This window comes from Sinocyclocheilus anshuiensis, unplaced genomic scaffold, assembly GCF_001515605.1.
Source record: "Sinocyclocheilus anshuiensis isolate Anshui unplaced genomic scaffold, SAMN03320099.WGS_v1.1 scaffold1231, whole genome shotgun sequence".
Taxonomy (NCBI): domain Eukaryota; kingdom Metazoa; phylum Chordata; class Actinopteri; order Cypriniformes; family Cyprinidae; genus Sinocyclocheilus; species Sinocyclocheilus anshuiensis.
Window position 1 is genome coordinate 1,840,266 of NW_015536698.1, and position 12,468 is coordinate 1,852,733.

The following is a 12,468-nucleotide window of genomic DNA, read 5'->3' on the forward strand; positions in this document are numbered from 1 at the left end:
GGGGTTGGGATTAGGCAATCAGGTAGCGATTTCAACGAGGGGATGCATAATCTGGCAGGGGTACAGAATTCGGCACAACACCGGCGATCTCAACGACTGGTTGAGGTCAGCCTAAAAATACGCTCAGGACAGTTGAGGGGCCACTGCTGCGCATCGTCACAAAAGCTTATAATTTACACTGTTTTTAAGCCTTGCCAATTTAAACATTCAAAAGAGTTTAAAGCATTCAAACACAAGACGCGGAAAAACTAAACTGCGTACTCGCGCACCATAACTGTAACAACATATATAGCTATAATTATAATTATAGCTATAACTAAGATAATAACTATAACTAACATTATCCATAATTTTAACAATAACTATAGCTATAAATATAATGATAACTATAGCAACTACGATAACTATAATGACAGCAGTAATAACCATAATGATAACCATAAGTATAACCATAGCTACAACGATAAAAACAATGACTATAACTGTATTTACTACTGTAACTATAAGAATAACTATAGCTATAACTATAATGATAACTATAACTACAATAATAACAATAAGTAAATAACTTTACCAATAACGATTACTATAGCTATAAATATAATAGTAACTCAGCAGTATCTATAGCAATAGCATTTAACAATCTTTTTGCTCTTGTACCGACAAATACATACAAAATTATGTCAAAATACCCGTCTTGGAGAGTATCCTCGAAAAAACTGTCGGTTATGTCTTGAGTGAAAGTAAACAATGGAGAAAGAAATCGGATGTGTATCATTATAATGGATGCATTGTCTCTTAAAGTGACCGCACCTAATTTAGCTACTAGCTGCTGTCGGTGTCCCTAATGTTAATCCAATAAAATGAAAGAAAGGACATCACTCACTGCTCTAGACTGAAATACTTTGTAGTTTTAACAAGAATTAATCCACAGTCAAACCAAAAATTAATCAGACACCAGATATAATTTTTGATATATTTTTTTACTAGCGGGTGCAGGACACTATAGTTCATTTATGTAAGTGCTGAAAATTGATAAAAAATTTGGGACCAAAAATTATTCAGACACCATGTTTTGCTTAAGTGTGTTTTCTTTAATTGCTAATGCGCCCTTTTTACACCACAGACTGAACAAAATTAAGCATTGCTTTGTAATTGGTCAACAAAGTATTGATAGTTGTGTAAATATTGTCATACTAACAGCTGTCTGAATTTTTGGTTGGTTGTAATCCATTACATACCTTTCTATCAGTTATCTGACATTATCAAGATGAATTTGTTCTGACACATTTTAACTCTGAGTTCTTGTCATATTTTATTACCATTTTCTAAACTATAGCAAATAAACTGTGATAATGTGAGAAATGTTGAAGGTGTCTGAATAAATTTTGGTTTGACTGTATATTTAATTTTTACAGTGAAGACCATGCTATTTTACATTTGATTATTCGGTTTCTGTACTGGACACCTACAAACTTGAAAAAACTTAAACATTGTGTAAATAGCACAAATAAATAAATAGAACGAACATGCAAATGAAACCATTTCAAACAGGGCGGCCCTGATTGTAGGTGTTGTCAGAATAAGTTATATTAAACATTTCTGAATGTCCAGATACTGTTTGGAGCCACTCTATATATGTATCTATGCATGTATTATCTGATGTTTTCCCCTTCCACAAAAGCTGGATTAAAATGAAAGAAAGCACTTGCAGATGTACCAGAATCGTTTGCTCAGCCCAAAAGCCTTTTAGACTCTCGTGCTGTCACTTAGCTCACGATTACAGTAGATGTAGCACACAGGACAATGCCTCAAATGTAAGCATCAACCAGAAGTGTCTCTATGTAGGTCATGAGGCGCAGATGGAGGCAGATGACACAGTGATGGTGGTGGGTAGAAATGTTTGAGAAAGCGCTCAAGTGATCTCATTTTTCCGAGGCTGCCACAGCAATCTTCACTACAGACTGCTGATTCCTCTAGTCTCCTTTTTTTGATACATTTGCACCTCCAAATCCAAAGTGAACATACTTGCACCCTCTCAATGTCGTTCCATCTCTCTCTCCTTCCCTCACTCTCTAGCACACATAGACATTATGCCGCTCTGACATGGATGGATGGTTTTAAAATGCTTCTATGGATATAAAAATAAACTTGAGCTGAGTGAAAGCTGCAAATGTTATTTAAAAAAAAAAAATGAAGACAGAAAGAGACGAGAGAGTTGAAGAACCTAGCCACTGTGCGGAAAAAGTGGCATTAGGTTTTATCATGAAGCTCAGAGGAAAAGTCAAATGAAGTTATTTTGAACAATACGAATTATGTCTATTATATGTATATATAAATATTGGTTGTTATTTTAAAAAGATTTGATTTAACATTTAATTATCTATCTTTATTTCAAATTATCAGATTTGTATCATACAGACTGATTTCAGGTAAGTTAGACTCAGCTTTCCAACACCAAAATTGTCTTGTTTCCATCATAGTAAAACATCATGGCATTTTGTTTTTAATTTCCTATTAGTAATTCATGGTCAGAATTGTTGCTTTGACCACTTTTGGTGATCCTAAATTATAACACTTCTTAAAAAAAGAGAGAGAGAGTCAATAAACTGGTATGTGTGCACTGTTATACACGGAGACTATCTCCACATATGATCTTCAATATTCATATTATGGAAAATGAAACGATGGAAAAGACAGAATGAGGAAAGTGGCTTGTGTTTCAACCCGACACCTCTCTCAGCACTTAAAAGACGACAGCCCTCTCCGCATCTATTTTCTTATTCTATCTTATCAGTTACATTTAACACCTTAACGAGAGGAGAAGCCGCACGTATCAAAGTAGCACTTTTGTCATATAGCATTAGAGTACCTCTTCTCTCTTTTGGTTATTTTCCCTCTGATCACAGATTGTTTTCCAGCAGGTAGAATGAAAGACACTGGTTAAAATATGAAAGGTGCATGTTCTTTGAGCTTGCTGACGGCTAATTTCAAAAAATGTGCGCCACCTTCTCTCTCATTTATACATGCTTGCCATTTTCCCTTCTCTTTCAGTTCTCTTTCCCCCCTATAAGCTGGAAATTCCTCTAATTTAACCTGTATGCACAGATAGATAGATAGATAGATAGATGGTAGCTAATTACCCAAGTAACCAGTGAACCTGTCTGTTTTGGAAAGAAGCATTTACTAAAAAAAGAAATCAAGTCCTTTACAAATGAGAAAAAAAGCCTGCTTTGGCTTTTTTTTTTGCCACTCTACAGTACTGTAAATCAAAGGTCAGAGGGGCCATGAGATGAGGTGACTGGTGCGAAATATTGCCGTGCTTCGGAGCGCGATGTCATTGCCAATCACACGTGTATGTTTTTGTAATTGCTTCGTAATCGAGTTATGACCGTATTTAAAAGTTTACAGAACAAATGAAAACTGATAACAATCTCTTTCTGTGGGAGTTCATGTGTGCATTCTTGTTATGCCTGAATGCTTCATCCCTTGTTTGAGTCACGTTTACGTTTTCAAGATTTTTTTTTCTAAAGTTTAACATTAATAAAAACATTATTGAATTAAACCAGGGGTGCCCAAACTCGGTCCTGGAGGGCCGGTGTCCTGCAGAGTTTAGCTCCAACTTGCCTCAACACATTTGCCTTCAAGTTTCTAGTATGCCTAATAAGAGCTTCATTAGCTGGTTCAGGTGTGTTTAATTGGGGTTGGAGCTAAACTCTTCAGGACACCGGTCCTCCAGGACCGAGTTTGGACAGCCCTGAATTCAACAAATGGTCACATGTGACGTTTTCTACAACCATTGTTCCGCTGTCAAACATTCGGTTCCACAGTAAATGCCTTTGCTGTTCCTTAACAGTTCGCTAGATGGGGCTATAAGTCTTTTATTGTTGCTGAAGAAAATCATCAAAGGCAGTAAAAACGTTAGTCTCGATACGTTAAAACCTGGTCATATAAATTTCCCAGCCTTTCCCCTAGGTTATTATTTGTTCCATATGTTTGGAAACTACGAGCTCTTTAAGCATTGATAAATAGTTGTATACTTGGGGATACAGACATTTGAATGGCTGGAAGGACAGTAGTTGACTGAGGGAATAAAATAATGAAATGGGGACCCTGCAAACAGGTCAAAGGACCGTAACACCAGCTAACATCAGATCAATTAGATCAAACTCTTTTTCTAAAAGACAGCAGCATGCCTTCAGAACACCACTGAATTAAGGCAAAAGTTAATATCTTGTTATTTTCTTTGGCAATACAAACCATAAAAAAGGAAAAATAAATCCAAAGAAACCGTATTATATAAGTCCTAATGCGTTGGAAAGTAGCAAAAAGTTTTTCTTTTCTTTTATTTATTGATTTTTTTCTGTGTGCACATAAAGATAAAAAAAAAAAACCATCTGAAATTCTGAATGTGTTGCTTTGCCTGCTTTGTTCTTCTTTTGCTCTCTCTGATTCACACACATATCATACATGTAATCACTCTACAGATCACTTGGGGATGTTTTGAGAGAGCACTTCACAGTAAAAGCTGTTGGGTTGAAGAAAACAGTAAAAGATCGATATGCACGTGCAGCTCTATGCCTCAAAGCTGAATCCCAGTGTTTGGATGTGATTCACACACATTCATTATACGGCGCATCAGAGGGGCTTATATCAAATACAATAAGAAAGGCAGAGACTAACAGATGTGAGAGGCTGTCCAGTGGAACCGAGGCCATCCTTCTCAATATGTACAAAGGGGGCCACACTTTATCTTCATCAGCAGCCTATGCAAGCACACAGCTCACACAGATTTCTCATTCTTCACCATCATAGATAGGTAGGTAGATAGATAGATAGATAGATAGACAGACTTTGAGACAGTCTGAGATCACTTGACTAGATAAATTGAGAATCACTTGGGTCTAGTTCATGGTTTGCTTTCCTTTCCAAGTACATTTAATGGACAAGCACACTACATTCTCTTTCTTACAGGCTATGTATTTTAAGTTTCTCATAACTCAAATCTCAATAAAAGGACCGCTGATTTTGAAAGACCGCAACAAGCAGAGGCAAACTTCCCACCTGAGGAGGCACGAGCCTATCCAAAGCCAGCACAGACAGCTGTGTTACATAGCTTAGTAGACTGAGTGCCCTCAACAGGCACTAATCTCCCTGAGCTCCTAGCACTCAACGGTGGGGTTCAGAAATCTGCTCGTTCCCTGCCAATAGGAACATTAATATATCTTAATAGCATTCTTGACCTTAACAGGTTCCTCGGTGACCATGACATTCCCAACTATTTCCTTCTTCAATAACAACATATTGACTTACTAGCTTACAGTTGGCCCTTTCATGATCGGATAGCAATTGTAAATATGCCTTAAACAATAGCATTGCACCTAGCTGACAATTTTATGCTGTATTTTTTTTTCTTAATGTCTTGAGTTGAGTGTTAAAAGAACATTTTAGTTATGTTTCTGCAAGCATGTTTTATTCAGAGCATTGAGATAGAATGCTAGACGTGTTCTCCGTTTACCACAATTGATGTACTATATGCATCAGTGTCTAAAAAACAAAGTAATAAAAACTGTTAATCATGTAAACCGATCATGTCTCTTTAGAAGACTTGGGTTAAATCGCTCAATTCATATGGAATACTTCTATGTTGTCTTGGTCTTGACTAAAGTTTTGGTGGAATGGACATTTAATATGGAGAGATATATATATATATATATATATATATATATAAACCAAAGACTTAAACTACTTCAGTCTGTGTGCATTGAATTTATTTAATACACGAGTTTCACAATTTGAGTTGAATTACTGAAATAAATGAACTTAGATAGATAGATAGATAGATAGATAGATAGATAGATATAGGGTGAACCATCCCTTTAACCTTTGTTGTGTTCCACTCAATTTGACTTGGAGAGGTATTTTCTTTTCCTAAAAATGCTAGTTAATGTTATTGCATTGGACTAAAACTTACTGACTTTGCTTTTTTCACTCAAAATGTAATTACATAAGCTGAGGTCAATAATGCCTACAATCAATCAGTTTCAAAAAATAAATACAAAACCTGTGCTAATTGAAAGAAAATATTTTAAAATGCCAGCCATTTTTGTCCAGGAACACCAAATTAGGTAAAAGATTGTCAGCACAGCACAAGGGTTAAAAGAATTCTTGAATGAAGTAAGGTAAGTTCAGATAAGTAAAACAAAGTTCAAATGGTTTCAATAACTGCACATTTGAACTGATATTCATGAAGACACGTTTAAATACTTAGTATTTGATCATGCTAAATGTGCTTTAACCCTTACTACAGGAGGTGTTGTGGCTGATTCGGTGGATGGCGAAGTTGGCCAAGTCTGTGTTTTCACACTTTAAGGAGTGTGTCACATCCTTTGAGCAGTGAAAGACAGAGATCAGAGGTCAAACCCATTATGGAGTTAGAGAAGAACAGTGACATCCACTCGGCTAGGGATGACAAGGCCTTTGTTGCTATGGGAACAGAGGGTAAGAGGTCTGTCCTTGCCGAACTGTTGCCAGAGCCTGGGGACCAACAAACATGTAGTGGACCACATCCTCTGTCCTTTCAAAATCCAGCTGTCTTGTACTCTGATGGACGTTTTGAATGTCATCAAAGGTTTTGAGGCTGGCTTTGTCAGCCTGAACACTGTACTACTTTGGTCTCAGTGGAATAAAAGAGATGGATGGAGATTTTGGTTGAATTCTGCATAGGGATGTACTAAACCTATATACATAACTCACCTGCTACAGCACATTATAGTCCACAGACAGGCAGATCTTGTTTTTGGTGTTTCAGTTTAGACATGGTGTAGGATCCAAGACATGGATTGAATCTGTATTACATGTGTAGTGGGCTGAAGTGTTAGTCTGGGCTCAGGCCATCGATTATGAATAGAGATATACAACCGAGGCTGCATGTCACTGGATTTCTCCAAGAGGAAAACTGAAACACAAGTTTGCCATTCGCATAAATGGTTAGGAACTCAATCGTCTAGGCTGTGTTTTTGAGCTAAACACTTTTTTTGCACCACTGGCCTGTCATTCTTGCTTAAAATACTCTCAAGCTAATAGCAAAGATACATTGTCTGGTATCATCAGTAAGTTCATAGATGCCCATGCTCTTAGCACACAGTAACAATCCTATGTGAATGGAGTGAAGGAAAACAATATACTCATGTGATCTAATTCATTCGTTTACTCACATATTTGTCTATTTTCACAAGCAAACATCCTCAGAACAACTCCGTAATAGCATTATATTTTATTCAAAACTTCTGTGTATTGCCCTCCAGAGATAAAAAAGCAAACAGTCATGAAAATGTTTATAGTTGTTCCTATACTGGAGAATAACAATACGACCTACTACTGTAGGGACAATATTACAATGGGTTGAGGAACATAAAGGAGGTTAACCTGCTCTTGAAGCTTACCCAGGGGAATATACACATCATGGGTTTATTTCACTTTCATTTTGATGCACTATTAATTTGTAAGAGAACAGATTTAATATAGTAGGGAATAAATAGGCGGAAGTGTACATTAAAGCTCTTATGCTTACCAAGGCTGCATTTACTTGATAAAAAATATTAATGTGAAATATTATTACAATTTTAAATAACTGTTTTCTATTTGAATATTTTTTAAAATGTCATTTATGACTGTGATACAAAGCCTGTTTTTTTTTTCAGCAGCCATTACTCCAGTGTTCAGTGTCACATGATCCTTCAGAAATCATTCTAATATGCTGATTATTATCAATATTATTATTATTATCAATATCGAAAACAGCTGCTTAATTTTTTTGTTGAAACAATTATACTTTTTTTTTTTCCAGGATTCTTTGATTAACAGTAAGTTCAAAATAACAGCATTTATTTGAAACATGAATATAAATGTTATTTTAAAATCTTACTGACCCAAACATTTGAACTTTTTGATATAAGAAAATAATGAAAATTACAATTTTTTAAAAAATATTTGTTTATTTACTGCTAAAATATGTAATATTGCTGCTAATATATTAGTATACCTCCTCACATGTGCGCTAGTAACAGTTTCGGCTACATTTCTATATACATGAGCATTTTGTATTTTGTAATGTATTATCAAAAAGTCTGATACACAAGTTCATCTACCTGAGAACCGGGTGCTCATGGTCTTCAAACCAGGGGGGGCATATCCCAGTGATATTTCCAAAGGTCACTATCATTATTGTTGCTTGGCAACCTGGAGCACAAACTGTAGATATACACATCAATGGCTTGGAGACTGCTTGATGAAAGTACTCTAACTGCTTAAATGAGTGTGTTTCGAGTGGGGCAGCGCACACATTTTTTTTTCTATAGGATATTCTTTTTTACATGATGTTTTCATGTTTACATTCAACTAATGTTCTACTTACAATCCGTTTTTAGCGACCTGCTGGAAACCGTTTCCCAGATATCAAAAAGCTTTAGAGGTTCCTCCTGCAAGCTTGCATTGCATTCAACTTCTGATCGTAGTATTACCAGATGCTTTGAATGCTTCAGATGCTCAGAATCCTTAGAAGTGTTTTGTGTTGTTCTCCAAAGTATAGCATCATGGTGTTCTAGTGTGGGTTCTGATCCGTGATTCTCCCCCTGTGCTGAGTATGATGGATCTCCCTGGCTGCTCTGTAGGGGAAGGCAGGTTGGATAAGGTGATTCATCTCAACCTCACCATCTCTAATGGATCAACCATCCAGCAGCGCTTGAGACTTCATTACGGCTTCCCAACACTCAAGACAAGAAAAGAGGATAAGATAAAAGGAATAAGAAACAGACACTGCAAAGCTGTGGAAATTACAAACAAGATCTGTTAACATACTAAAACCTAGTAACTATTCTCTTATTTTATAAAATTCTGGCCTTACAATGTGATGCACACTTGATGCCAATCTCTGGCATCTTCTGTCTATTAGTCAATGAGGCGTGGATGGGGTGCTGAGTTCCAATTCATATGCTCGTTTAGTCAATTTAATTAGACAATTAACCCCAGTGGTAGTAGCCACACTGATGCTCTCACTGCTGTGTCGAGCATCTCTGTGTTTTAGACTACCGGCTATGCAATTGTCCGGAGGAGAACAAATCAATACAAAATAAAAATGTTTCAACTAATGTTCATAGGGAGGAGTGAATCTCTCAAATCAACTTAGACATTGTTTACTTTAGATAGTTTCCCACGGCAAAAAGAAATACCCAGAGCTTTGAGAAGAAGCAGCGATTCGCAGGACTGGAGGAAATTAAACGTGCTCTGTGATTGAATTCGCATTATGTACGATTACAGAATGATAACCTAGCAAAGTTAGCATTCTCTTTTCCTGGTTTTAAGTGTGAATGCATCTCGTTTGAAGTTAACCTATAGTGTCAAAATGTGGATTACTTAAATTAATAATACTAGTAAATAATTTAACATTGCTTATTTATTTTATATTGAACTTTAGATAGTTTCCCACAGCAAAAATAAATACCCAGAGCTTTGAGAAGAAGCAGCGATTCGCAGGACTGGAGGAAATTAAACGTGCTCTGTGATTGAATTAGCATTATGTACGATTACAGAATGATAACCTAGCAAAGTTAGCATTCTCTTTTCCTGGTTTTAAGTGTGAATGCATCTCGTTTGAAGTTAACCTATAGTGTCAAAATGTGGATTACTTAAATTAATAATACTAGTAAATAATTTAACATTGCTTATTTATTTTATATTGATTAATTTATTAATGATGGTGATGATAAATATGGTTATTATTAATTTATATTCTGTTCTTTTTTATCACATTTGAATGATTTGATAAAATAAAGTTTGCTGATGTGGAAAATACACTCTTTTTAAACTTTTACTTTATGCATTCTGCTGAACATATTGTTCAAAATTTGGAGTCGGTGAGATTTTACTTTTTGTAATGATTGCAAAGGTCCATTTAGGGGCTCCATAAAGGCTCACCAAGGCTGCATTTATTTGTTAAAAAATACAGTAAAAACATTAATATTGTGAAATATTATTACAATTTAAAATAGCTGTTTTCTATTTGAATATATTTTTAAATATAATTTATTTCTGAGATTACTCCATTCTTCAGTGTCACATGATCCTTCAGAAATCATTCTTATATGCTGATGATATTTCTTATTATTATCAAGGTAAAAACATTGTGCTTCTTGTGGAAACTGTGATACATTTTTTCAGGATTCTTTGATAAATAGAATATTCAAAAGAACATGATTTATTAAAAATACAAATCTTTCATTAGATGTCTTTATTTTCACACACACACACACACACACACACACACACACATATATATATATATATATATATATATATACACATATACACTGTATATATATATATATCATAATGCTATTCTGTATCAAATATTTTAAAAGCACAGGCTTCACCCTTGGATTTGATCAGTGCTTCCCAGTCAGCTCTCACAGATAAAAGGCCTGGTGCTGAAGAGGTGTATATCTCACTCAATGGAAGATAAGGAGGAATGTGTCATAGAGTGAAGCCTCTGTGGTTAACTGTACGGCACTCATCCTTAGAGGTGACCTCTCAGCACCTCCCTCCCGTCCTCAGCTGTAAAACGCCATCTGAGAGAGAGGCTAGAAAGGAGGGGCATAGCAAGTGTAGATGCTCCAAAGCATTGATTAGATAGAAAGCAGCTCCACTGAGAATCCATCAACAGGGCTGATCGTCAACAGGACATCCTCATATTTTCTTTTCTTCTTTTCATTAAAAAAAAAAAAATGTTTTCTAGATCTGAAATCATTCCCTTAATGTTTGATTCTGCACAATGTCCTCATTTTTTTCTTCCTCTATTTTGTTTTTACATTCAGTCTAGCCCAAAACCACCTTTTCTCTGTCTTATAATCTCTCCGAGCTGAAGTGACCACACTCGTGTCACCAGTCTGCCAAACAGAGGAAACCAGCAGTGATTTAGCAAACAAGCAATCAATCAATGGTGCACTGAAGCGTGTAACACATGCCAGTCAAAACCTATTAAGTTCAAAGGGTCCCCTTTAAATTCCACTTGAGTGGGCTGACCATGTGGCGGGCAGCCAGACATGCCAGGTCTCAGAGGACAGTGGCCAGCATGAAGAATAAACACAAAGATTATGGTCATTTACCAGATTATCAAGCTCACACAGGCTATCATATGGAAAATATTCAGTATTGTTGAAAAACTGTACTTTGGTAAATGACAAATAATGATGTGTTATGATAAGATTATAAAAGTGAGGAATATTTAAAATAAATAAAACATATATAAATAAATAATAAAAGAAGTGATCTTTGCACTGATGTTGGTTTTTTTGTTGTTGTTTTTTTATATTTGTTTATATCATTTTCTATAAATATTTGATAAAATAAAAAATGTCAAGCGTGTGTAATGAAAATGCTTTCCTTGCACTTGTCCTTTAACTTAATAAACTTGATCATGATTTAAAACAAATAAAAAATAAATCAATAAAAGAAAACATTTCAATCACATTTAACAGTAATTATACTGTATATGTATGTCTTTTGCATATGTATAGTATAAGAAGCTCGATTTAACCTAAATGAAACATGCTTTTTCATAAAAAAAGAACAAAAAAAGCCCCAGTCTCATGGTTATGGTTTTCTTGTCATGAAAACAAAATAGTTACCTACTGTGCTTGATTTGACAGACTATATTAAATATTAATATTATTTCAAAACCTTAAAAAATATTTTTGAATAATGTTTTACTTATTTTTTACAATAAATACCAATATAAGAGAGGTTCTCTACCAGGGGTTTGGGGCCCCTCAAATTTCTAAGGGGGTCGTAGGACGACCTAAAATGTATTAATTAAATTTAAATAATTTTATTGTTGATATAATTTTTATTAATGGCATTATTAATATTATATATTATTAATATTTTAAAACAGTCTAGCTTAAATTATAACTAATTATTAAATTATTAAATGATGAAAAACAGACAATCAAGATGTAAAGTGATTATATTTCAGTTTGCAGTGCATATAAGAATCACCCCCCTTTAAAACAATCACATTTTGTTGCTTTGCAGCCTGAAATGAAGACGGACACAGTTTTTGATTTATCCAGCTGTATTTACTCAATGCAACTTATAACAGCCAAGTGAAAGATATAACACCAACATGTTTCAGTATTTTGTTGAACCACCTTTTGCTTTAATTACAGACTTTAGTCTGTTGGGATATGTCTCTACTAACTTTGTACATCAAGACTTTGCAATAATTGCCCATTCTTCTTTGCAGAACTGCTCAAGTTCAGTTAAATTTGATGGTGACCATTTGTGGACTGCAGTCTTCAAGACATTCCACAGATTTTCAATGGTCTGGGCACAGATTAGGCCATGCAAGGAGATTGACCTTTTTCTCCTTCTACCACTTTGTGGTCAGTTTTGCTGTGTGCTTTGGGTCAT